Below are 27546 nucleotides of genomic sequence, written 5' to 3'. Positions count from 1 at the left end.
CATGCAGGGCATTGTTAAAGGTGCACCGGCTCTGAGTGGCTGTATGCAGGGCTGGGAGTACTAAACAGACATCTTTGGCCAGAACCAGTTAATATCCAATCGTTAGTTCTAGGAAATTAATCAGTTTCTACCAAAACGGCTTTGCTTTTTTTTTTTTTTTTTTTTTGTGGCACAAAACACGTTTGCTCATGCAGTAGGGCAGGACCACCCTAAGAATATACGTTTTCTTTATAATCTTCTACCTTTTCAGTTCCAACCTACTAATTCGTTTCTAGTCATAGTTAGGCTTCTTTTTTTTTTTTTTTTTAATATTCCATTAAAAAAAAAAAAAAAAAAAGCAACACCTTGCGCCCACCCCAGTGCCGATCAGCGAGCGAGCCTGGGTACTGCATTAAAGCTTAGTGAGGACTCTTCTCCTCCTCGCCATTCAACGGCCGCCCAGGTCCATTCATTTCCTCTGCTCTGTGGGGGAGAGGGAGGAATACAATCCCACGATCTGCAATGCCTGGCATCGGTATCCGGCTGAGAGGCAAAGGACTTCGCCTCTGGCAGGTGGACAAGCCGCGCTTGGGAGAATCTATAATCGCCCGATGAAGGTACATCGCACGCAGCTTTCCCCCCGGCTCTGGCTGCGATGCGATCTACGTCTTAGTCTGCAGCGCCCCCCTGTGGAGCGCGGCGCGGCAAACTGGGAGAGCCTTTTCAGTTTGGCGAGTTCAGTAGCTTTAAAGTTAACCTTTGCAAAGTTAAATCCTTTTACGCTGCCATGCTCGTTCGCTGGCAGAGCTAACCTACGGATGCAGCGAGAATGTAACGCGAAAAGGGGGAGCGGTCAGACGGACCGCATCCGTACAGCGCTTCTCCAGCACACGCCGTGCCTCCCCGACTCCAGGGAAGAAGAGGGATGGAGAGACTCGGTGCCGCCGGCGGGAGATGGGCAGAAAAAAAAAAAAAAAAAAAAAAAGATTGGAATTTATCGGTTTCTTATGGGAAGCAAAAACCAGAGAAACAAGGCTGCAGAAAATTACCGTTTCCCACTAACTTTTTCACATTTTTTTCTTTGTTATAATAAACGCGGATAAATTCCCAGGATAATAAAATAACTGAAAAAGAAGGTCCCTAAACGTAGCAAGGAGAGAAACAATGTAAACGTGAACAAGCAAATAAAAGCTATAATTCTTAGTACTTACTGCTGTATAGATAGGTATTATGGAGCTAGATAGTAGAGGGGAGAGTAATGCAAACTATAGGTCAGTACAAAGAATCCTGAAAACAGAATATATATATATATAGTCAGCAAATAAATATGTACATCGACAGCCAAATAAATTAAATGTCCTCAGATTAAATCACTTTGATGTAGGTCAACACAAAATAACAGAAAAGCAGAGAAAAAAAATGGCATATGTAAAGGCTTAAATACCAAACCACCGAGGCATAAACGTACACATTAAAATAAATAAATAAACAGGGAAAGTATCAGAAAAATTGTGATATACGGGATTTTGCCCATTTGTCTTTTGGATACGTAAAGGTTTGCCAGATCCATAAATAAACAATACTGCAAAATAAGTATTTACGTTTTCTTTATTCCTAATCACACACCTCCGACCAGTTTGTGTAGGAATCCCATAAACCAGTGCTTTACGTCTTGTTGTGTCATTCGATTATCTAGTCTAGTTCATTGAAACTTCGTTTTCTGGTAAAAAAAAAAAAAAAAAAATTCTTATTTCGTTAAGAGCTATTCAAGAAAATGTTAATATTGAAAAACTAATCAAGGTTTCTATATTATGGTTGGTGTCTCCAAACATTTTTTTTCGATAATGAAATTATCCTTTTTTTAAAGTTGTACATTATTTTATATTTGCATTCACTCAGGGGCATGTAGAACCTCTAGAAAGTGAATTTCTTTGCTCCTTTTACTTTAGGTTCGACGACTCTGATCTTCATTACATTTCTACAACCAAAACTGGCGTTTGTGTACTTTTGGCAGGCTATACATTCCATATTTCACCCTGCTGACCAGTGCAAAGGTCAAGGTTCAAATTAATGAGCAATGCTTGTGGACGAGGTTTTATTATGGCGTTGCATTTATAGTGGCGTTTATATGGTGCCTTTCACAGGCTTCACGTCAGAGCTCTTTATAGGGCAATGAATCTCCCAAGGCTGCTGAGGTGACTACGGGCGAACAAGCGGGCTGTATACCTCCAGCATAATCCCCCCAGACAGCTTCAGGAGCAGCGCTCGTTATTCCCCTTGTTTTGAGCTCTACAAGAGATGTGACAAAAGCTGGGGCTACATCACGGAACCCAATCCCACCCTTTCGCTATTTTTCAGGATGTTGCATCCCCCTTCTAAACCTGTGGAAATCGTGAACTCTTCGGTTAGTGCCCCAAGGGATGGAAACAACAGTGTAGCGTTACGGTGATGAGGGCATTTTGTGATCTGCTTTCGGATCCTCTGCAGTTTTAAAGCACAAGACGGAATACCCTGCAAAAATAATAACACATTGCGCCAAATTGCAAGAATGATTCTGTGTTGAAAAGAACGGGATTTTATTCATGGGTGAAGCTGGAGCAATGGTTATTCCGGTGAAAACGCTTGATACATTTCCCTCAGTCAGGGTCATCTGATTTTTTCACACAATGCACCATACCTGACAAAGCAACTAGGCGGTCACTTTCAGGCCGATACAGAAAGAAACGCGGGAGAGCGCCAGTGTCCTGTGCGCGCCATACAGTAAATAAAAATATGCTAATTAGGGCCCGCGGTAAAAGGAGGCGCTAGGGACACTAGCGCGTCCCTAGCGCCTCCTTTTTGACAGGAGCAGCAGCTGGCAGCGGGTTTGACAGCCAACGCTCAATTTTGCCGGCGTTGGTTCTCGGACCCACTGACAAAATTGAGCGTCCAGTTTTCAACCCACGAGCCGCGGGCTGATTTTAAATCTTATTTTTTTTTTTATTTTTCATTATTTTTTTACTTTTGGGACCTCCAACTTAATATCGCCATGATATTAAGTCAGAGAGTGCACAGAAAAGCAGTTTTACTTTTTACTGCTTTTCTGTGCACTTTCCAGGTGCTAGCAGAAATTAACACCTTCCTTTGGGTATTTAATTAATTTATTTATTTATTTATTTAAAAACTTTTCTATATTGTCGCTAAGTTATATACCATCGCAACGGTTTACAAATAGGCACATAGACTAAGGTAAGTAAATGTAGGTGCTAATTTCTGAAAGTAAAATGTGCGGCTTGGCTGCACATTTTACTTTCTGAATCGCGCGGTAATACCTAATAGCGCCCGCAACATGCATTTGCATGCTGTGGGCGCTATTAGTTGCGGGGGGTTTGGACACGTGTTTTCGACGCACTATTACCCCTTACTGAATAAGGGGTAAAGCTAGCGCATCAAACGCGCGTCCAACCGCGGGTTAGCAGTGCGCTCCGCTGGATTGCACTGTACTGTATGGACCTGTCTGTAGGGCCCGGGTAAAGCTGCGTGAGCTCCTCCTTGTTGAGAAGGATAGGGCTCTTAAAGATGAATGGGTTTGCCGATGCCCTTTGTCCAACCAACCTGAGAATTGGAAGCTCTATAGTTGTTCTCCTGTGAGACATTAACCCTAAAAGTGGGCGCTGTTATGATATATTAATAAAGGGAAACATTTTAATTTCAGTGATGGGAGTCGGCAATCTTTTCCAATACATTTTAGTTCTACCGTGGTGATGTGGAGAAAATGCAGAGGTATCAAACAATTGTAAAATATCTCAGCCAAGGAAAATAGGGTAACAGTTCACTTATATGAGGAATTTTGGATTATGTTTGAATTATGATCCACTGCATGTGTTGGATGGATTTCTAACCCAGTGGTAAATCTCCGGCTACTTGAGAGCCTGTCAGAGAGAACTCAGCCAGTCCACTGCTGCCACATGCAAAAGGGAAGTCCAAGCTGCAGGAGAAAACCACATGCCAATACCACCGAAAGGCTCAATCCCCTTGCTCTTGGTGAACCATTGGCAGTAACAATCTGCACTACCTCCTCTTGGATCACCTGTGGCATTTCCCCATTCTCATGGCAGCCAAGTAGCAGGAGAGGCGGCAAGCAACAATCAGGCCGATACAGAAAAACCCGCGGGCAAGCCAGCGAGTGCCAGCTCTCCCGACACATGCCCAGGCCACTCTCCTGGGTGCATGATTCAGTAAAAAAAAAAATATTTAAATGAGGGCCCGCGGTAAAAGGAGGCGCTAGGGACACTAGTGCTTCCCTAGCGCCTCCTTTTTGACAGAAGCAGCGGCTGTCAGCGGGTTTGACAGCCGACGCTGAATTTTTCCAGCATCGGTTCTCGAGCCCGCTGACAGCCACGGGTTCGGAAAATGTATGCCAGCAAAATTGAGCCTCTGTCACGGGCCGATTTTTAATTATTTTTTTTACTTTTGGGGCCTCCGACTTAATATCGCTATGATATTAAGTCAGAGGGTGTACAGAAAAGCAGTTTTTTCTGCTTTTCTGTACACTTCCCCGGTGCTGGCTGAAATTAAAATGTGCAGCTTGGCTGCACATTTTACTTTCTGGATCGCATGGGAATGACTAATAGGCATTTGCATGTTGCGGGCGCTATTAGCTTTGGGGGGTTGGACGCACATTTGACGCACTATTACCCCTTACTGTATAAGGGGTAAAAATAGCCCGTCAAAAACACCCAGCCAAACGCGGGCTAATTGTGCGCTCCACCGGAGCAGTGAGCTTCCTCCTCCTGCTTTTCTAATGAATTTCCTTATTTTAAATTAGGCCTGCACCACCCTGGAAGAGGCAAGCAGCTGCAGATTCAGAAAAGGTACCTCCCCCCCACACAGGTGCCTCTTCTGCACCCCATTAGTCCCATGCTTGTAGTTGTTGCTTTGCTGCAGCTCCCCAGCAGTCATGAAGGGATGAAACGTGGTAAGAGTAAGAAGGGAGATGGAGGCTGGAAAATGAAGAAAGCAAATAAGTGATAGGGAGCAGAGGTGGCATTAGGACTGGGCCCATGGACCCCCTGCCAAGAGTCTCCACCTCTTCAGCTTTTAGCAGAGCAGAAAAAGCCTCATGGGACTGTCCATGTTTCCCATGCAGGTAGTAGACACACCTGCATTACTCCTGCAGCTGGTAGCAGAACAAACCCCGCTGAAGAAGACCATCTGAGAGTGTATGAGAGCTTGTTTGTGTAAGCTACACCTGCAAGTGTGCAAGCCTGTTTGTGTGAGATGACACCTGTATGAGCCTACTTGTAGGAAAGTGCACCTATGCGTGTGTGAATCTGAGTACTTCTATAAGTATGTGTGAGCCTGTTTATATGATACAACTGCAAGAGCCTGTTTGTGGGAAAGAGAATGCCTGCAATTGTGTGAGCCAGTTTGTGAGATTGGCCTGTGTATGAGCCTGCTTGTATAAGTGTGCACCTATGAGTGCGTGAATCTGTTTGAGATCATCTTTACAAGTATGTGAGAACCTATTTGTGTGGGACAGCATTTGCACATGTGTGAGCCTGTTTGTACGAGAGCATGGCTGTGAGTGTTTGAGTCTTTGTGTAAAAAAAAAAAAAAAAAAGGGGAACACCTGTGTGTGAAAGCCTGTTTTGTCAGTGTATCTGAGAAAGAGCATGCCCGTGTGTCTGTATGAAAGAAAAGTGCCTGTGTGGGTATGTGCCTATTAAGGTGTGAGAGCTTGTGCATGTGTCTGTGTATGAGAGAGCCTATTTCTGTGAGCACGTGTGTGTATTGGTGTTTTAGGGCCTAGTGTAATATTTGCAGTGTTGCCTTTTTCATGGGTAGGGTTGTTACCTACCCGTGAAAAGGCAGTTAAGTTTGGCAGTTAGGGTATTATTATGATATGGCAGGTTTGTTATTTCACACGTTACTAAGGTATGCTGTGTAACTGTTATAGTGAGGTGTCACTAGACTATGAATATTATTTTTCTATGAAGAATGGTAATAATAAGTGTCTCAATTCTGCTCTGCACCCTTTGTTGAGGGTGCTTCTGTGAATGCAAGAGATCATAGAATTTGAGGTGTATAGACCCCACACTTCATTCCCATAGAGAAATGTAATTTATGCTATAAAATCATTTTAGGGATCATTTTACTAGATGGTTGAAGGTGGCTGAGTAGTTTCTTTGTGCATAGTTGCCACTAACATTCAGCACTTTCGTAACAATGGTGCAAAATGTTTGTAGCAGTGCCTTCTGCTTTAGGAGGGGTTTTCGCAGCTTGGTAGGGAGAATTTGGTAAGAGGCAGGGGCGGAGCCATAGAATCCCCACTGAAACAAACTAACTGCGTAATTTCATTGGCAAATAGCATAGGGAGACTCCTTGAGGACAACTGCATGAAAAGGTAGACTAGAGATAATTACAAATTTAACATTTTAAAAACCTGTGATGTCCAATTGAGTATTTTTTTTTTCTTTACAAGATTGTGCTGGGGGTGAGGGTAGCTGTTAATCTGTGTTGATTATCAAAAGCACAAGGCCCAGGAAGAGAACAGCTTATAGCACTGTACTCCATATATGCTTTTAGGTATCCAGCAGTGCCTCTAGTGGGAAGCCAGGAGGAGGTGGGAGGCTAGAGTAAAGGCAAAGATAGCATAGAAGGCTGGGAAGTGAGGGTTGGCAGAAAGTTGGCGTGTGTATTTAGTTGGGAGGGGGTGAGACTAGAGAGAGATGGCAAGCTGGGATGTGGGGGGAGAGTCAAACCGAAGGAATGGAATGAGGAGAACAGTCAAAGAGAAGAGCACAAGATGGGAGGAGAGGGCTGCAGCCAGTGATCAGGGGGTCAATGGGGAAAAGAGAAGTGGAAGAGTAGAAAATAGAGAGAGAGAAGAGAGACACAGATAAACCACTGGTAATAGAGAGGAAAGTTGGAGCAGAAAGATTGTGGCTTCTAAGAAAGATGTCTGGGGAGTAGAGAAGAGAGAGGGAGATTCAGAGGAAAAAAACATAAGAACATAAGAAATTGCCATGCTGGGTCAGACCAAGGGTCCATCAAGCCCAGCATCCTGTTTCCAACAGAAGCCAAACCAGGCCACAAGAACCTGGCAATTACCCAAACACCTAGAAGATCCCATGCTACTGATGCAATTAATAGCAGTGACTATTCCCTAAGTAAACTTGATTAATAGCAGTTAATGGACTTCTCTTCCAAGAACTTATCCAAACCTTTTTTGAACCCAGCTACACTAACTGCACTAACCACATCCTCTGGCAACAAATTCCAGAGATTTATTGTGCGTTGAGTGAAAAAGAATTTTCTCCGATTAGTCTTAAATGTGCTACTTGCTAACTTCATGGAATGCCCCCTAGTCCTTCTATTATTCGAAAGTGTAAATAACCGAGTCACATCTACTCGTTCAAGACCTCTCATGATCTTAAAGACCTCTATGATATCCCCCCTCAGCCGTCTCTTCTCCAAGCTGAACAGCCCTAACCTCTTCAGCCTTTCCTCATAGGGGAGCTGTTCCATCCCCTTTATCATTTTGGTTGCCCTTCTCTGTACCTTCTCCATTGCAACTATATCTTTTTTGAGATACGGCGACCAGAATTGTACACAGTATTCAAGGTGTGGTCTCACCATGGAGCGATATAGAGGCATTATGACATTTTCCGTTTTATTAACCATTCCCTTCCTAATAATTCCTAACATTTTATTTGCTTTTTTGACTGCTGCAGCACACTGAGCTGACGATTTCAATGTATTATCTACTATGACGCCTAGATCTCTTTCTTGGGTGGTAGCTCCTAATATGGAACCTAATGACTTCAACTATTAAATTTTATATTCTATGTATAACTTATTTATAGTATAAAGTTATGTAAGTACTGATAGCAGTATTACACTCAACTCTTACTTTCTGCATGTAATATGTATGCCTAAAATGCCCCATATACAATTTTTGGCATTTTTTTTTTTTTTGGGAGGGAGAAGCAAAGGGGCCGATGCAATAGTGTGCTCAGCCGTGCGCACTGTATAACTCGCAGTCGGCCGTGGGTTGAATAGGCGCTAATCCTGAAAAACCTACATTGGCTCCCAGTAAACTTCAGAATTCTACACAAATGTCTCACCATCATCCATAAAGCTATATACAACAGTACACCCATCGACTTACACAACCCTCTCACACTGCACTTCTCTACCAGACCCATCAGAGAAGCATACAAAGGTACGCTACACCCCCCCCCCCCAGCCAAATTCACACACCTTTCATCCACTAAAGATCGAGCTTTCTCGGCAGCAGCACCAACCATCTGGAACAACATGCCCACAGACCTTAGACAGGAACCTTGCACACAAACTTTCAGAAAGAAACTCAAGACATGGCTATTTCTACAAGCCTTCCCCGATCTATGACATCCCCTACTGCTACAACTAGGTATAGGATACCATGTATAGTGGATTACATTCAGTCCTGAATACTAGAGTCTATTATAGCCTTATGTATATATCTGTATATTATTTATTTCTGAGACTAAATACTACCTATTTCTATGCTAGCCACTACTCTGGCTTTTCCTCCTCCCAGTTCAAGTACCCCTGTTTATTGTAACTTTTCACTCTCTCCCTCTCTCCTAGCCTATTGTTCACGAAGTTGTTAATTTTTAATGTTATTGCACCACTGTTTATTGTAAACCGATACGATATGATTGGTATCATGAGTGTCGGTATAAAAAAAGACCTAAATAAATAAATAAAAATAAATAATGAATCCCCTAATGCAATAAGGGGATTAGCGCCTATTCGACGTGCGTCCCATGCGGAGTCTAATAGCGCTAATAACTTGCAAGTGCAAGCGATTGAGGCTATTAGCATTCACTTCAGATGCAATAAAAGAAAAGTGCGTCTAGGAAACTGCTTTTCTGTACTGCCTCCTACTTAATATCGTTGTGATATTGAGTAGGAGGAAAAACAAAATTAAATAAGTTAAAAAATAAAAAAAAAAACCACTGGCAGTCGGGTGCAGGAAACAGACGCTCGAATGACAAGCGTCAGTTTCCTGAACCCCTGGCTGTGTGGAGTTTAGGAAAACTGACGCCGATAAACTCAGTGTCCATTTTCCTAACCCCTGGACTGCCGACGCCGGTCGGGTTCGCGTTAGCTAGGGGCGTGCAAGAAACCCTAGCGCCTCCTTATTAAAGCAACCCCCTAATTTAAATAGTGTATGGCACCTCCCTTGGGGGAACATTAAGAAAGCGGGCACTGTTTAGCGCCTGCTTTCTGCGCATATTTATGTAGGGCAACCTCCAGTTTTAATAGTCCTTCTAGTGGTTATAGCAATGGGCTATAAACCAAATCCCACTGCCGCTCCTTGTGACCTTGGGTTAGTCTCTTCAGCCTCATTGCCTCAGGTGCAAACTTTCTGCCCGATTCACAAAGGCTTTTCTCCAGTTCTGTGTCTAGGGAAAAATACCTTGATGAATCAGGCCCTTAGATTGTGAGCCTTCTCGAGCCAGGGAAATACCTACAGAAGCTGAATGTAATTCTGCTTTGAAGTGCCAAAAAAGTGGAATATAAATAAAATAAAAATTTCCCTGAAATAAGCTATGTAAACTCAGGCTGCCTGCCAAGTGTGTGCTTATTTGGCAGTTAAATAGCAAAATAGGGCCACTTACACCACTAAAATGTAAATACAGCATTTTGCTACATTTGTTTTTCTCCATTTTATTTTAATGTATTAAAATGTTATAACTTATTATAAAATCAGGGGGTCGGTGCGCACAAGGGGTTGCACAATTGTGCACCTTGCACGATGAGCCCACACCGAGCTGCACCGTCTTCCCCTGTTCCCTCCCAGGCTGCTCCAAAATTGGGGCAGCCTTGGAGGGAACTTCCCTTCACTGCTCTTTCCCCCCCTACCTTTTTCATTTTTTTTTGTTTTAAAACTTACTTCAGCCCTGGGGCTGTCGGCCATGCCCCGCCCCTTTTTGCAAGCCCCGGGACTTACACGCATTGCCGGGCCTTTTGAAAATAGGCCCTGCATGCTTATGACCATTTACGAGCATAACCCTTTAAAAATCTAACTCTTTGATTATAGTTGTATGAAAAACATGAGGGGCCATGCTGGTAATTCAAGCCCAGCATCCTGACTCAGACTGTGGCCAATCTAGCACACAAATAGCTGGTAGAACCCCTTTTGGAAGCTGGGAATGATTGACTGACTTACGCAGGCAAAGTCAAATGGATAATCAGAGCTAGTTATGAGCAAGAGGGTCCAGTTTGAGACTCCATTATAGTTTTTAATAAAAAATTATTACTGCACAAGCCCCACCATCCTGGAGAAGTTGTGTGTCAAACAGGCAAGGATCATGGGAAGTAGCCTACTTATCTACATTTTTTTCATTTCAAAATGTATTCATTTTAAACAATTTCCAAAGATGTAGCAATACCTAACAATTAAGCAACACACTATGACAAGCAATGTTCGCTCTAAGGATTTGTTACCGAGTGCAAAAGTTTTTGGTTTCATTATGCTGCGAGCCCTACTTTCTTGATTGAAAAAGTCTATCAGTCTTTACTCACCACACCCCATCCTTCGAGGCAACAATGGAGCAACATACAAACTCACATACTACCCCCTTTTTTTTTTTTTTTAAATTTATAGTTTATTAAAGATTTTAAACAATACAGTCATAAAATCAAAAGAAAGGGTTTAGTATACATAATACATTTTTCATAATCATTTACCATAATATAAATTATACCAAAAATCCTTCGTCCACATTATGGGAGGTCTTATTGAAGATAAACTAAATCAAAGGAAATCTGTTACATTCAGTTACTACTGGAGCCACACTTTTTTTTTTTGCAAACACTGTATCAATCTTTTCCTTTCTCTTTATCTTCCAAAAAGGTTTCCAGGTGGGTAGAATCATGGAATATGAATTTATTTTTTCGGTGGACAACTACGCATTTGCACGGAAATTTCAGAAAAAATGAAGCTGCCAAGGCTATAACCCTGGGCTTCAAAACCAAGAATTGTTTTCTCTTTAATTGTGTGTTCCTGGACACATCAGGGAATATCTGTACCTTTTGTCCACAAAATAAAAAATCCTTAAAAGTATTTTGGCATTATTAAACTTTTATCATTTTCTCTAGTTAAAGTGACTAACAAAGTAGCCCTTTGTGGTATATCATCTATCGATGATTCCAAAAAGGAAGTTAAATTAGGTGATTGTTGCTGAACAATATCCATTCCTTCCCCCTCCACCTGGCTCTTCAATCTTGAATTACTAACATAATACATTTTTGATATACATTTATCATCTATTGAGGAAATTGACAAAACCTCTAGTAGGTATTTTTTCAGTAACTCACTGGCAGATAGGCTAGTAATAGGAAAATTCAGGAATCTCAGATTCCTAACCCTTAGTTCGTTTTCCAAATTCTCCAATTGTCTGTGAGTCACCAGACTATCCTTAATATGGGAGTTACTAACAGCCTGCAAAGTCAAAACTTGTACAGATGTTATTTTTCATACGATCATCATGCTTTCCCAAAACATTTTTAATTTTCATAAAGGTTTTATCATTCTGAATTATAGCATTTGAGACTACCTTCTGCAATTCAGTTATTGCCCTCCATACATCACTCAAAGTTATATTTTGAGGGTCTATGGGTTCTGGAACAGAAATCTGCATTCCAGAATTCACCTTATTCCCTTACTCGTTTCACACGGAGCTGCATTTATAGCTCCTAAGCTAACACTTTGAGGTGTTTGGATTGGCAGCTCTACCAAAGATTGAGTTTGTTGCATCTGGCCAGGGCTGTTAGAAGAGCCTGAGGAGAAAGAAATATCAGGTATAGTGTCCCAAACAGTTTGACTCACTCGTCTCATCACATGGGCATCTATAGGACCCCTTATTGTTTGTACTGCTGGCAACGAAGTCCAAGGTTTAGTTTTTCTTTTCCTGCCCATAAAGAGTAAAGAAAAAATTCTCACCAAGGGGCGCGCCCCTTTGGCACGCGGCTTCGGCAGCACGCCGGCGGCTGCATGCCGCTCCTGGCTTGAATTTATCCGGCTCCCCTGGATGACATCATTAGAGGGGTGTGACCTCGGGTGTAGTCGCAGTGGAATCGGCTTTAGCTGTTACCCAAGCTCTTCCAACTTCAAACCCTCATGGCCTCTCTCCTTCAACGGAGAGGGGTCTCCGCTCGAATTCCTCCAGTCTGGAGCCGCTCCTGGCTCGAATTTATCCGGTGTCCCGGCTCCCCTGGATGATGTCACTAGAGGGGCATGGCCTCGGGTGTAGTCGCGGTGGAATCTGCTTTAGCTGTTACCCAAGCTCTTCCGACTTCAAACCCTCATGGCCTCTCCTCTCCTTCAATGGAGAGGGATCTCCGCTCGAACTCCTCCCCTACCCCCTTTCCTATTCACTCACTCTCATGCGCATACATGCTTATTCTCAAACACACTCTCTCATTCACTCCCCAGACTTTCATGCACACTCACTCAATTCTCCTCTTACACACACCTGCAAACCCTTCACTGCCAAACACTTTGAGAAGTCACACAAACCCCTCAGCACTCAAACAGCAGCAGCCTTATCTAGGACATGGCAGCATGCATGTATTAAACTATGCCTTAGCACACTAATACACCCCTACAAGATATGCCAGCAGAAATACTGCACCTCCATTACACATGCACAACACAGACAAGACCCTATACAGAATAAGGACTACAAATTAGAAACAAACATGCAGACAAAAAATGGAATGGAATGCCCAAGAAACTTGATTCTGAACAGTGGAATATTGAAGAACAAACAAAATACAAATATGTAATGCCCATTCTCACTAACATACCAAGCACTAAAAATTCAAACCTTTTTTTTTTTTTTATTATTAAATCTTTGCTTATATTTTTCTAATCAGTTAGTCCCAGGCTTTCCCCCCCATGGGCCTGTTCTTTTTCCAATTCCTTTTACAGGGTCTTTTTTTTTTTCTTCTTTCTGCACCTGTCTTCTACCCTTTCTCCCTCCAACCACACCCACAGAAGCCGTCACCTAGCCACAGGGTCTGGGCCTTATCCTCAGCTGCCAGCAGCCCAGGCTCCATTGGACACCTCGGCTTCTTTTCAGCCACTGCATCTCTCTTCAACTGCTGCGGGACAGGCTCCACCGCGGCCTGCCGAGTTGTGGGGTGGTTGGCGGTAGGCGTCACATTTATCCAAACGTCACCTCCTGCTGCAGGGCTGATCTTTGATAAGAGCTGCGAATCTGCCCCCAAGGCAACAGGAGATATTTGGATAAACAACTGCTGCTGCTCAGGATGGGGCATAGGGACGTGTGCTGCCACAGATCAGGCAGGGGGGGGTTTGGTTTATCCCTATCCAAACCGATCCCTGAACGAGGGGTAAAAGCTGTGTGTGGCTGTAAAAAAAAGTTGGATATGGATGCACAGCTTAGAGAAACAGAGCCAGGCAGTCACCACACCACCATGCAGGCTTTCATCGAGACACACACACACACGTAGGGCACGGGCCTAGTCTTTAGCCCCCAGCATCAGCCCTTGCATCTTCCTCCTCTCTTCAGCCACCCGTAGAATAGAGTTTACTAGTGGTCTCTGCTTCTTTTCAGCCACCATGGGATAGGCTCCAACATGGCCTGCTGAGTTGTGGGGCAGGCTGCCATAGGCGTCATGTTTATCCAAATGTCATTGCCTGCTGCCACTGGGCTGAGCTCATGGTAGGAGCTGTGAGGCCGGCCCCACAGCAGCAGGCGATAGCATTTGGATAAATGTGACAACTCCTGCCTGGGATGGGGAGCATGGAAGGTGTAATGGGCCCTGACTGAATCAGGCAGGAGTTTGGCTTATCCCTGCACAGGGAGGTAAACAGCTGTGCGCGACCACAAAAAAAAGTTGTGCGTGCAGCTTAGAGGGAACAATGATCCTCACCCGATAAGTTCACAAAGTTTAGAGTGGCTGGAACAAATCCAAAAGTTATTAATGATGTACATACTGAGAGACAAACCTTCCCCCCCCCCCCCCTTTGGAAAATTAAGCAACAAAGGAAAGGAGAACCAAGCATAAGATCAAGAACCAGGTAGTCAAATGGCAAACAGCCCTAAGGCAGGAGGACTGGATGGGTCAATTGGTCCCTTATCTACCATGTTACAGGAAAATATGTTTTAAAGATTAAGATACTGTTGCTCTAAACCTATCTGTATTTTGAGTGACAGGAGGGTTATTTAAAGCAAAACCTTTATGTTGGAGAAAGGGTGATGTGTTTGATTTTATTTCTACAATAAAAATCATCAGCACCCTGGCCTGGTGACAGTCATGTGAAGAAGGGGGTTTGATTCTCAGGCTAGACTTCTGGCTCCTGGGCTAGCTAGGACTGAACATGATATGGAGACAATGGGCATAGGCCCTAGTGGGGGAGGACGTCTCAGCCATCAGAGAACAGCCACACCTAATGGTCAAATTTAGCATTTAGGAAGCAAGAGTTCCATACTGCGTCAGTGTGTAGTCTCTAGGTGAGGATTGTCATGTGAATGGCTGGGCATATATAGCAAGAGGTTCCACTAGACTTAAAGGAGCCTACTTTCTGGGACATGAACACATGTCCCAAACAAGCATTACAGTCCTAACATCCCCCCCACCCTCCAATATGAAAGGTCCATGAAGATAGGCATTTTAGCCTCACAGGAACATTTATAAGGGAGACACACACATACGCACACCACGTCAAGTCTTCATTCCCTTCAGAAAGCAGGGTATAAAACCTGGATAGTTACAAATGAAGGATTGTAATACTATAGTGCAGTGAGACTGGTTCTGACTGAGCTGAACATCCAGATGAGGAAGAAAAAAAAACCCTGCCAGACCCAAAAAAAACTGTATTGAACAGTTTTAAACATTCATGATACTTAATACAATTGGTGCTCTCACCACTATAGTCAAGGCTACATTTTTATATAGAACCAAGCCACATATTACAATTAACCACCACACAAAAGGGTGTAAAGACTCTCTATATTAACACACACATATGCACAAATACAATAGAATTATATAATATATACATTCTCCATATCTGAGTGGAGTGTTTATTGCCTTGGAACATATGAAACTATTAATTTTGGGGTATTTTCCCCTCTGCAACTTATAAAGGCTATGAATAACTACCAGCCAGTCAGAGGACACAGTTTCAGAATGGCATTTGTAGTCTAATACCACAGAAGGAAAGTACTGTGACTTGCATTCTAAATATACCACTAGGTATAAGTGTCTATGAAGGACATATACATAAATTAATTCTTAAATTTATATTGATGACAATTATAATTTGTTGACCTTACAGCTGTCAAGATCATTAGCTTAGGAACAAGTTGAAAGTCAACTATAAGAATACCTTCTCGGTTAGAATCCGCTGGGCTGTACTATATACAGAGTAAAACAAATTTGGGTTATACTGAAAGCATTGGTGTAGTGGCAGAACAGTGCTATGCTATACAAGAGATCAAAATCTGAGCCCAGCTCCAGCACTATGGGCTGTCTGGGACTGGGGATGCTATAAAGGCAGCATTCAAAACCCCTAGAATAAGGAAGGTAGACCAGCCTTCACGCAACAGTGACAGGGTACTTACTCATGCTGGCTTGGTTTCAGAAGGAATTACTATTGAATTTATACCACATCCTATCAAACCCAAAGGATTTAAAATACAAATGTACACACATTTAAAATTAAACAATACAAAGCAATGAAATGCAATAGAAAAAAAAATGCAGTATATACTCTATGCCTCTTCATACATAGGTGGTAGTTAAGTGGGATGAATGGGGAAAAGAGATACAGCAGAGTCCCTTACCCTGTAACAGGTGTTCTGAGGACAGCAGAATGTCAGTCCTCCCCCATGGTGACATCTGATGGAATCTTGGCCTGGAAAACGTGTCAAACTTTCTAAAACTGACTGTGCCTCACTGGGCATGCCCATGCATGCATTACACCACGTGGGCACATAGGGTCCTTTCCATCTTGTATTTAAACAAAATAGTTGGGGGGGGGTGGACACTTTTTGTCAGGACCTACATCCCGCTGTCCTCGAACACCTGTTACAAGTAAGCCACTCTGCTTTCTCCGAGGACAAGCAAGACGGCAATCCTCACAATGGGCAATCCCTAGTTGCAGACTATCCCCAACAAAAAAAGGGAAGCAACAAAAACAAATGCCAAACACAACGGGCCTAGTCGAGAACAGACTGGCCAAACCTACTGTTGCATTGGCCATTCCTGTCCAAACAGTAGTGAAATGTGAATGAGAGGAAAGAACTCCCATGTCGCAAGCTCTGCAGATCTGTTCTATGGGTACTGATCACAAGTGAGCCTCTGATGCTGCCATGGATCGGACAGAGTAAGCCTTGAAATGGCCCACCAGATTCAGCCTCACCTGAGCAAAACAGGTGACACAAGGTTCTAGCCAATTCGATATAGTCTGTTTGGCAACAGAAACCCCTAGTTCACTGGTGTCAAAGGAAACAAAGTGAGGTGGATTTTCTATGGCCTCAGTTCACTCTAGCTATAAGGGCAAGGCTCTTGCAGTCCAAACGATGCAATGCTTACTCACCTTGGTGGATATGTGGACTGTGTATATAATTTTTGTATCACAGGGACAGGGCAATCAGAACACTTCGATTCAGAAAAAGATTTTAAAATATAATTTATTCAGCTGTTTATAAGAAAGTCCAAGACAAGTGTTCTGGGAGATGCAATATGACTGCCCTCTATTAGTAATAACTTGCATCTCAGTGAATCTCTGACATGCCCTGACTTATATAATCAAAATACAACATTCCCAAAGCTTCCAGAATGAATGACGTAACTGCCCAAAGATTTCCTTACAAAAAATACCTTATGCTGTTGTCATGACAATCTATCATGTATAGGAAATGCTTGTGATGACACCCCCCATTCAATTGTAAAAATCATTCTATACTAGTCTTCCCTGAACCATCCTCCCATCATACAAGTTCCTGTATCACTCTGGCTTTGATGCACTATGTATTCTTTTCTTCTTTTGTTGTGTAAACAAATTGCAGTCTGGGTCTTGAATAGGAGCTAGGCTTGAATTCCATTTCTTGGCACCAGGGTTTAATTAAAAACTGTCACCTCACAGGATCTCCTTTTCAACTGATTTCTGTCCGTTGAAACCATGCATCTGCAAGACAAAAGCTTGCATCCTGATGTCATGTGCACCAAGTTTCCTTGTATTGTGGTGCAAACACTGTCATTGAATAGGCCTTTTCCTGTTGGTGCCAGTAGATCCATCTCAGAGATATTCTGCAAGTCATGCTCAGAAAGGCACTCAAAGTTCATTCACCTCTGACAGCCATAGTACAGCAGAGGCATCTGGGAATTCTTGGTTATCTGCTCGGCCTATTCTTCAACTGGGAAAAAATGTTGGCAGAACAATTGACTGATTAATATGGAATTCCAATACTACTTTAGGCAGCAACTTAGGATGGATGCCTAAGACCAGCCTATCAGGATAAAATTTGGTATAAGGTGGATTAGCTACTACAGCCTGGAATTCAATAACCCTACATGCTAAAATGACCACCACCAAACTCACGACCTTCCAGGGCAGTTACTTCAGGTAATAAGAGTACAGTGGCTCAAACTGAACTTTTATCAGCTAGGACAAAACCATGTAGAAGTTCCAAAACACACCAGGAGGCTTCAAATCAAGCAGGTCCTGCATCAACTGGACAACTAAAGGCTGCACTGAGATGACTTACCTTTTACATAGTGATGGCAAGTGACCACCTCACTAAGATGAACTTTTATACAGTTGGTCTTAAAACCAGATTCAGACAGATGAGGAAAGTAGTGAAACGGTTTGTGTTGAGCAGGAGAAAGGACCTAGGGTCTTTTGCTCACACCACACAGCAAGCCTCCGCCATTTGAATCCATAGGTTCCCCAAATGGAATCCTTCCATGAAGCTAAAGGAATTGCAGAGTTAACCTCTCAACATCCAAGCCGTGAGTGACAGGGACTTGATGTTTGGATGGCACAACCTGCCCTAATCCTAAGTGATCAGTGGGAGCACTGAGAGGAGAGTATCACCTTGCTGGTGGCTGGAAGGAATCAGTAAGTTTCTGCTTGGGACATTGTCTTTTTTAAAAGTATTGGGGCAAAGTTAACTATTTGGGAATATTATTTAGTGTGTTTGTGCTTTTAATAGGCAGTGAACAAACAAGTCAGACTGTTGTATTTTTAAATAGTCAGTCAATAAGGCAGCTAGTAAGTAGGTAGTGTGTTTATTTTTAAAAGTCTGTAAGGCAGCTAGTAAGCAGAACTGAGTGTTTGTAATTAAAAAAAAAACACACAAAAAACCACAAAAACTAAAAAAAAAACCCCAAAAAAAACCCACTCCCAAAAAGTAGCCAGATGCTAGAAATAAGCTAGGAGCAGTGTATACCCTGTTTCCCCGAAAATAAGACAGTGTCTTATATTAATTTTTGCTACCAAAGATGCGCTAGGCCTTATTTTCAGGGGATGTTTAATAGAGCTGCTGGCTGCCCCTGCGTCAGCCATGTCCCACCAGTATGCTGTCAGAGAGAGGTAAGAGTGTGCAGCATTCATGGTAGTCAGCTTGGGCTGACTCTGCTGCTTTTGAACCTCTGCACACTGCTTGGAAGGGGTCCCCCGACTGGTACTGCCACCATCCCCAGATGTCAGTAATCTTGCTGCCACTGCTGCCGCATGGCTATTGGGGAGACGCCGATTGCTGCTACTGACACTGAAGCCCATTCTGCTGCCTCCTCTGTGCAGGCCCCGTGGGCTTCCACTTTCTCCATGCTGATCTCGTACATTGTGAGATCCGCATAGAGAAAGTGCTATTCTTGCACATTCCCAAAGATTACATGTGCCAATCACTAAAAAGTAATTTTTATTTTTTTTTACCTTTGCTGGCTGATGTTAGTTTTCTAATTGGTTGGTCACAGGCTTTTTTTCCCCACCTTCCCTTTCTTTTTTTTTGCCAATTCCTTTTATATTGTCTTTTATTCTGTTTCTTTTCTCTCCATCTTCTTCCCTCAAACACAGTCAGGTTCTCATTCTCACATGCATTTCTCTCACACACACACACAGAGACCCTCACTATCACATGCTGTCTCTCATACAATCATTCATACACACAGTCTCTCACTGGCACATGCTGTCTGACACACACAGGCTCTCTCTCACTCCCACATGCTGTCTTGCTCAAGCATAGGCTCTCACCCTCACATGCTGTCTCACACACAGAGGCTCTCACATGCTGTCTCTGCAAACATTCAGATCCTCACTCCCACACACAATCTCTCAACTCAACTCATCTCATACATGCACGCACACCCCCTCTACAGCCCCTCAGCCTCTCTCTCACCTCTGGGCCTCCTCTTTGCGGGTCACCGCAGGATGGGCTCTGCAGCGGCCCTGAACTTCTCGGGCCTCTTCCTCTTCCTTGCTACCGGGCCTCTTCCTCTTCTTGGGCCGCTGCGACTTGGGATTCGCAGCAGCCCGCGGCGGCTCCTCTTCTGCACGCACTGATGCTCTTCCTCCTTCATGCCCACGCAGCTCCAGCAACGTTTACTTCCGGGGCGCACAGGCAGGAAGGAGGAAGAGCATCAGCGCGTTTGAACGCAATCTTTTTCTTCGGGCAAGGAGGCTCAGCAGCTGCATGAGCCTCCTTGCGCCCGGGGGCATTGGCTCCCCTCGGGATACCACTGCTCGCGCCTGCCCCTAATACCTTGGAAACTTTATTTAAAAAAAAAAAACGTCACAGGATTGACCGGCCCACCGGGTGAAGCCAGATACCCCAATAGGTCAATCCGCCCATGTTTACAAGGGATGGCTTACTTTCGGGGGAGGTCTTATATTTAGGAATTCGGCAAAATCTCTACTAGGTCTTATTTTTGGGGGGATGTCTTATTTTCGGGGAAACACGGTACCTAAGTAAAAAGGTTGAAAAGTTCAGTTACTCATCTTGGAAAGGTGTTGAGGTAGTGTGACTTGGTTTGAATAGGTATCAACATTTGTTAATCAAGAGAGCAGTGAGTCACTTTGGCTCACTAACTAAAGTTAGACTGTTTGTATTTCCCAACCCTCCCACCCCTAGCTCATCCTTTAATTTATAGGCAGGTGCCACTTTCACAAAAAAAACCCAAACAAAAACAACAACTAAAACTTTGGGAGCTTGATCAGACCCCTGAAGGCCACTACCAGACATATAGCAAATTCACTAATACATTTAAAGGACGTCAATTAGACACATTCCTACTCCCATAGCAACCTAAAACTTAACTAGGAACTGATCAAAATTGAGATGAAGGCAGCAGTCCAGCAGCAAGAGGGGGGCTTCCCAGTCTTTTGCATCGAGTGTCACATGTATGATTTTTTACCCCCCCCGGTGAGAAAGTTGTACATGTGCATATGATGCAAAGAGCTCCTGGCTCTCAGAGAACAAGTCCGATCTTTGAAGGCTAGAGTGGCGGACCTGGAGGAGCTGAGGCAGAGGTATATAGATGAGACCTTCAGGGACATAGTAGTCAAGTCCCAACTTCAGACTGGCAGCCCTGGAGCTGCTTTGGAGGAAGAAGATCTCATGATTCCATGCAGCCGGAGGGTGCCTTTGAGCATCCTCCGGCTGCACCGCTGCTCCACAGGACTTGACCGCTGCTTGACCCCTCCTCTACGCTCCACGGTCTGCCAACAGCTCTGTGACTCTAGGCACCCATTAAGGTTGCCTGGCCCAAACACCTACTTTCAGCAAAACGTCACACGCCTCAGGTGACTTCTCTCTTTTGCAGCTTGCTGTTAGCGTATGTACCTTTAATATCTGCTCTTGACTCTTCTGACACTGCTGTATATGCTTCAACCTCTTATTAATTCACTGTTACAGTCACCGCTTTACGCCGATATACTATTTGTGACCACAACCTCGTTGTTTATTTCCTCCTGCTATCTGCCCCCTGCCTACAGCACTGACCGTTCCTCCTCATCCCCCCCACCATGGCCTGCATTTCCAGCCTCCCTATCCCACGCATCCATCACCCCTCCCACAGAACACATTACCCCATATTAACCACCCAGCGCAGATCCTCTCACCACCCTTTTCATCATGCTTATGAATGCTCAGTCCCTATCCAAGAAAACTGTCATTCTGTCTGATCTACTAGATGACCATAAGCCAGACATATGCGCCATCACTGAAACCTGGCTCAAGGACTCTGATATTGTCCTCCTCAATCAGCTCCCTTCTGACACCTATGACTTTTTCTCCATCCCTAGACCGAAGAAACGAGGCGGTGGTCGTCTCCTCGCTGCTGAAAAGCACATGAATCTCAAACCTGTAAAAACCACCACACCACACAAATTAGAGATTGGGCTATTCAAATCTCAGAATCTCCAGGTCTGCCTAGTATATGCCCCCCCCCTAGCATTCTCGAACACAACCCCTCCCCCCTTATCGAGTTCATCTCCAACAACATCAACAGTGACGCCCCTGCCATTATCATGGGGGGATTTCAACCTCCATGTTGATGCTACCCCCTGCTCCACCTCACGTGAAGCCATCCTCAGCACACTCGAAGCCATCGGCTTTACCCAAGTTATCACTTCCCCCATGCACAAAGCAGGGCACACCCTGGACCTCCTCTTTGTCAACTCCAGCATTAGCCTACCCTCTAAACCAGAGGTCCCCAACCTTTTTTGCACCAGGGACCGGCGTCAAGCAAGACCATTTTTCCATGGCCTGGCAGGGCGGGGTGGGGGTGGGGCAGGGGTTGGATTTTAGTGCACACTTGTCATTTAATTATGACATTTATAATGTGAATGTGACTCAGCTCACCATAGGTTCTCACATGCGTGACACACTGACCCATGATCGTCACGGGGCTAGATGTAAAAGTACAGTTTGTATCCACGGGAACCCCCCTGACCCACAATAATGGATGTAAAGCAGAATTATGACATTCCCCATACAACTCACCCTACAAAAAAGATATTCTGGTTCTGATGTCATCTCAGTAACAGTAACTCAAACTCCTTCTACTTCCAGGCTCAATAGCCCTACTTATGAAAAGACAGCAGTTTACCACCAATGACTGTCCTCTTGAGAAAAATCAACAAATAAGACCGATACAAACGCTTACATGCTAGCAAAATATCTCATCTCGGTAACAGACACAGAACCGACCTAACATACTCCCAGGATCTGTAGTAATGCACATAAACTAATCCGCACACAGTTACACCTGTATTATGGAATACACTCAAACAGGAGCAACCCTATCTATGAAAAGGCAACACTACAAATATTAAATCAGGCCCTAAAATCCAATACACCTCTTATTAGGAAAACAGAACTAGCAAGCAGCTATAGATCCCCACACAGAAATAATTGTAAAACTATACTAATAAGCAGAATAAATGTTTCAAAACAGCTATGAACAGAATAACATCCAACAATTAAAAACTCTCCCAACTTACTGGAGCTCGGTAGTACCGGGCTCTCCGAAGAAGCAAAATTATCTTCTGCTCTTCTCTGTAAGTTGGGGGTGTGCAGTTCTTGAGATAGGAGCAACTCTCCACGTGCAGGAGGTTCGGGCTTTGTTGGAGCCCCCGGGCTCAAAGTTGTTTCTAAGGTCAGGGAGCCTGGCAGCTGCTCATTACCGGCTCCAGCGACTCCTCCCCCTGGGTTATTCGATGGCGTCTTAGCAAAAGCAGCAACTATACTCGGCTGTCGATTATCTTCAATACTAGGTAATCCTTCTCTTACTTTTGCTTTTCTTTTTGTGTGCGGCATGTTGTTCGGGTAAGTAAGTCCAAAGAAATTACACAGAAAAGCAAGAAACCTTCGACCAGTCGGGAGCTGCTACTTTCACATCCTCATTGATCGGCGGCCATCTTGGTCTCCTAGATTTGTCTTTATTAGAAGACAAGCTCTACAGAAACAGGAACAGTGGACATCAAATAGCATTACAGAAGCAAGTACCTTGCAATCCTGATTCTGGGACGACCATAAGAGAATGGTAGTGAATGAATGTGAGCGCTGGCCCACAGCACTAGATGAAGGTGGCTGCCACAGAACTCAAACTGCACTTGAATGACCATGGTACCCTTTTCACCCTCCCCAATCAGATAAACTCCTTATTTTAGTATTGAAAAGAGCTCCTATATATTCCAGAGACAGGGAAGGCTGCAGTTTCCTCTCAGTAAAGTATATTACCCAGCCCAAGCTTTCTGAAACCTGCACCATGCTGAAGCCCTCTTTGTGCTATTTGGCCTCGATTAACAATTGTCTAAATAAAGCTGGACCAAAACTTTCAAGAGAGCTGCTACTGCCACCATTACCTTAGTAAAGTTTCTTGGGGCCATAGTGAGACCAGAAGAGATCTAAAGTGTAAATGCTTCTTCAAGACAGAAAATGGAGAAATATGACAGCCTTTCCTAACTGGGATATGAAAGGGAGCCTCCGATATCTAGGAACAAAAAGACACTCACCCTTCTGTACAGCTACTAATACTGAAAGGAAAGAGCATTTCCATCCAAAAATGGGAGTGTGCCATTTATTTCTTTGAGAGCAAGAAGGAATCATCCTTTTTTGGACGCACAAAATTAAATCAAGTATCCATCTTGATCATGAGCTTTGTGGGCAACAGGAACTCCCTACAGGACCTAAGAGCCCCCCAGGTCAGAAGGCATACGGCAGAGGAAAGACCAGCAGGAACAAGCCATGGGATTTCAAAATATAGTGCCATGGCTGCCAGAGTGGATGCCAGAAAGTACCATCTGCTAAGACAATACTGGCCTTTTTCTAGAGCCACACCACTACCTACCAGCAAATGTCACAAAAAACATGTCCTCTGTCACCATCTGCAAAGAGAAGAAAACCCATGAGTTTGGACTAGTGTAGCAAGATAAGGAAGGTGCATTTAACTTCACTGGGTTATTTAAAAAAAATTGGTTCTTACTTGATAATTTTCATTCCTGTAGTACCACGGATCAGTCCAGACTCCTGGGTTTTGCCTCCCCTCCAGCAGATGGAGATAGAGAAAGTTTTGACAGACTCTGCCATATATACCAAGGTGCCACCCACAGTCTGCCAGTATTACTCAATGTCAAAACAGAATGATTCCAAACCAAACTAACTATATACAGGAACCTTAAAGTGGATCACTGACCCCAACTGTAAACCAGACCCGTTAAAAAGGGTAAATCAGATTGATCTGCAGACCAGAACACAAATGCGGAAGTAGCGGACTCTCCATTACCTTTATGCACTAAGCGGGCAGGACTGATCTGTGGTACTACAAGAATGAAAATTCAGGTAAGAACCAAATTTTCTTTTCCCTGTACATACCCGGATCAGTCCAGAGTCCTGGGATGTACCAGAGCTTTATGTACCGGGAATGGGATCATTCTTAGCTGTTGAATAAACAAATGATACATTTGAAGACTGGTTTCCACTGAAGCAGGACCAGGTGGTTCAAAACACTATCGTGTTGGGACTGATTTTTGAAGAAGTTCAGATGAGTATTCTACCAACTCTTGTGATGATTTTCAATATGATCTGCAATGGTATACTCATTTTGTGACTAACATGGGACTGTCTCTGAAGTAGTACAGGTGATTATCACTCCAGTGACTCGTTAGTGATGATTTTTCATATGATCTGCAATGATATATTCATCTTGGGATGAATCTGAGCTCATCAGCTTTTTATGAAGATTTCAAAATAGAAATTAAAAAAAAATAAAAATTTAAAGTTGATAAATATAAAACAAAGGGACCTATGACCAAATCATGAGTTTGATTGACAAGCAAACTCATCTAGTGTGGGTCCTACAAACAATGTATGTGGGTGTATTGCACATGTGGTTATATCATAAATGAGAAAATTTGACCAGTGAAGCCTATCTTGTTTTGTGAGTTAGTAAATAGAACACCACAGATGTAAGGCAAAATTGTCTCATGTATATTATAGACTAAGCCCTAGCATACAGGTTTCTTTAAAATTATGTTGATATACTGAAAACTCAACTAGCTGTGGGGGCAACTAGGTCAGGTTTGGGAAGCTGTTAGAACAGCAGGCAATAAGTTCCTTGACCTCATGGAAGACTTAACACAGAGGGGTAGGCAACTGCAGACTGAGTACAGAAGACTCTTCAGGATATCCACAACAAAAATGCAAGAGCTTTATATACAAATGGAGGCACTGCAAGTAAATATGTTTTATGCATTTTACTGTGATATTGCAAGGCACACACAGATTCAGAAACTATCACCTGTTTAGAGTTCTGAGACCTGGGGCCATTTGCACTGTGTCAAGCTCAAAGCTGTGATGCCACTAGAGGGTGCTCCAACATTTTAAGATTTGCTGCTCCAGTTCTTCCATCAAGCTGTTAGCGAGGCAAAAGGAGAGCAGCAGTGTTATGAGTGCATCACAAACTGCCTGTAAATTAAGCTACCAAAATTTAAGGAAACAGCATATCTACTCTAGGTCAGTCAAATAAATGAACACAAGTCATATGGCTAGTCTCCTTAAACCATCAGGATAAAAGCTAGCACAAGATGTTTAGTTAAGGTGAAGTTTAGATTACTTTTCATTAAGGGCAAGGCAGCAGGCATCTCAACTGTTTTCAAACCTGCAACTAGAGGCTGGTCAAGTCCTAAAACTGCAAGTTATTTTAGCAATTAGCAAGCCAAATAACATGAAATTCAAGGGTGGTGAACTCTGGACGAGATCTAACCAGTAACAGCTGATAAAACTCGTATACTGAGGATTCCAGGGCTTCCTTGGATTTTGCTAGGGAGCTTGTATTTATCCCATCCCTTCTTAATACAAACAAAAAAACACTTACTGCAACAGATTTATACAGAGCTACAAACATGGTTATTCACATCCGTTTTAGAGATGACCTTACATTTAAAAAAAATGCACAGAACTGAAGAGTTTGCCTACGTTTTATCTTAATTGCAAATAAACGCTAACCTAACATACTTTGAAGAAGTCATTTTAATATGGAAGAGACTTCTGGTGCAGTTAAGTCCTGCTGAATAAAAACAAATACAGACTGGACCAGTCAAGAACTTATTGAGCACCGGGTCAACGTTACTTTTGTACAGCCATAGGAACAAACGTTTCCAGAGGAATGGGGGTGGTAGACGCAAGTTACCTCTCTCCTTGGAGACAATGAGTTTTGTTCCAGCATCCAAAAGACCTGACAACTGGTACATCTGGAACAAGCCGAGCGACCTGTTAATAAGGAATAAGTACGACGCGTGGCTTGATTTGCTGGAGACGTGCATTGCATTGCATTGAATGTCTGAATCGGGCCCAGATCACACGACCCACGTCTCAGGGAGGCGACCCTAGCACGAGCCCAGCTCACGTTTTGCTTTTTCCCCGCGTGCTGCCGCGAGCCCCGCCTACTTCAACCCCGGCCGCCTCAAGGCTAACAGAGACGAACTCTTCGCGGCAGCAGTGGACCGCGGCTGGGGCCCGGGCTGACCGCGGCCTCGGAAGCGAGGAAGGCCGGGGGAGGGGGGGGGGGGCGACTACCGTGGACAGGCCCCGCAGGCGAAGGAAAGACAGCGCGGGCTCTAGGGAAAGGGAGGGACGTTCTCCGGATAACTTTTTTTTTTTTTTTTTTTTGCGTTCGCCCTTGTCGTGGCAAAGCTTGCTATAAGCTTTCTGCTCGCTGAAAGTTACCCGGAAAAAACAGCGAGTGCGCGTGAAAGCGCCGACGGGCGTCCGGACACCACGTTAGGGTTAGAAAGCAGAGAACGCTCCCCCCACGCGCCTCTCGGAAAGCAGCACGAGCCCCCGGGCTCCAATTTTTATACGCTGCCCGCGCGTGGACGACGCAGCTTCGAATCGGCAGCTGATTGGTCTTCTACCAGCCGGCGAGTTCTAAGCGGCTGCGTCTGCCGCGGCTGGAAGTGGGCGGGGCGTTTAGGAGGAAATGTCCCAACTGCATTGGGAACGGTTATCCATTGCACGCCTTATAAACTGGAAACAGTAACCGAAAAATTAAAAAAGAAAAAAAGGCAAAGAAAAGAAAATCTAAGAGAATTTTTTTTTTATTCAAAACATAACTAAGTTCTGGAATTCATTGCCAGAAGATGTGGTGAAAGCTGTTAGTATAGCTGCTTTAAAAAAAAAGGTTTAGAGAAGTTCCTGGAGGAAAAGGCCATAAACCATTATTAAGGTGGAGTTGCAGAAATCCACTTCTTATCCCTGGGATAAGCAGCATGGAATCTATTTACACCTTGGGATCCTGGCAGGCACTTATGATCTGGATTGGCCATGGCTGTAAACAGGATACTGGGCTTGAAGGACCTTTTGGTCTGACCCAGTATGGCAAATCTTATGTACTAAGATACAGGCCTATCCTGTAAAGTGCGGCCGTGTTTACCCTGCTCCTAAGCCGCTTCTAACTCACGTTCCGGCCGCTTTAGCCCTTCCTGCGATCCCGAATCCCCTTTAACCTACTTCTACCGCGTCCTAAATTCCCCGGGTAACCCCTTCCGCCCGC

The 27546-nt window shown here is 43.9% G+C and overlaps 1 long non-coding RNA gene across 3 annotated transcripts; it reads right to left on the bottom strand.

Moving 5' to 3' along the window:
* Nucleotides 1–1092: 1092 nt before the first annotated feature.
* On the bottom strand, nt 1093–26824 carry LOC115098914. Of its 3 annotated transcripts, XR_003858637.1 has the most exons (4): nt 26185–26824; nt 25294–25407; nt 24369–24433; nt 23144–23881 (listed from the first exon to the last, which is right to left on the bottom strand). It is a non-coding gene; the product is annotated as an uncharacterized LOC115098914 (long non-coding RNA). The 3 variants fall into 3 exon arrangements; XR_003858638.1 differs by lacking the exons at nt 23144–23881; nt 24369–24433 and adding an exon at nt 1093–1699; XR_003858639.1 differs by lacking the exon at nt 24369–24433 and having other exon boundaries at nt 23857–23881.
* Nucleotides 26825–27546: the final 722 nt, after the last annotated feature.

Source organism: Rhinatrema bivittatum, chromosome 9 (assembly GCF_901001135.1).
Source record: "Rhinatrema bivittatum chromosome 9, aRhiBiv1.1, whole genome shotgun sequence".
Taxonomy (NCBI): domain Eukaryota; kingdom Metazoa; phylum Chordata; class Amphibia; order Gymnophiona; family Rhinatrematidae; genus Rhinatrema; species Rhinatrema bivittatum.
This window is presented reverse-complemented; position numbering and strand designations above follow the sequence as displayed.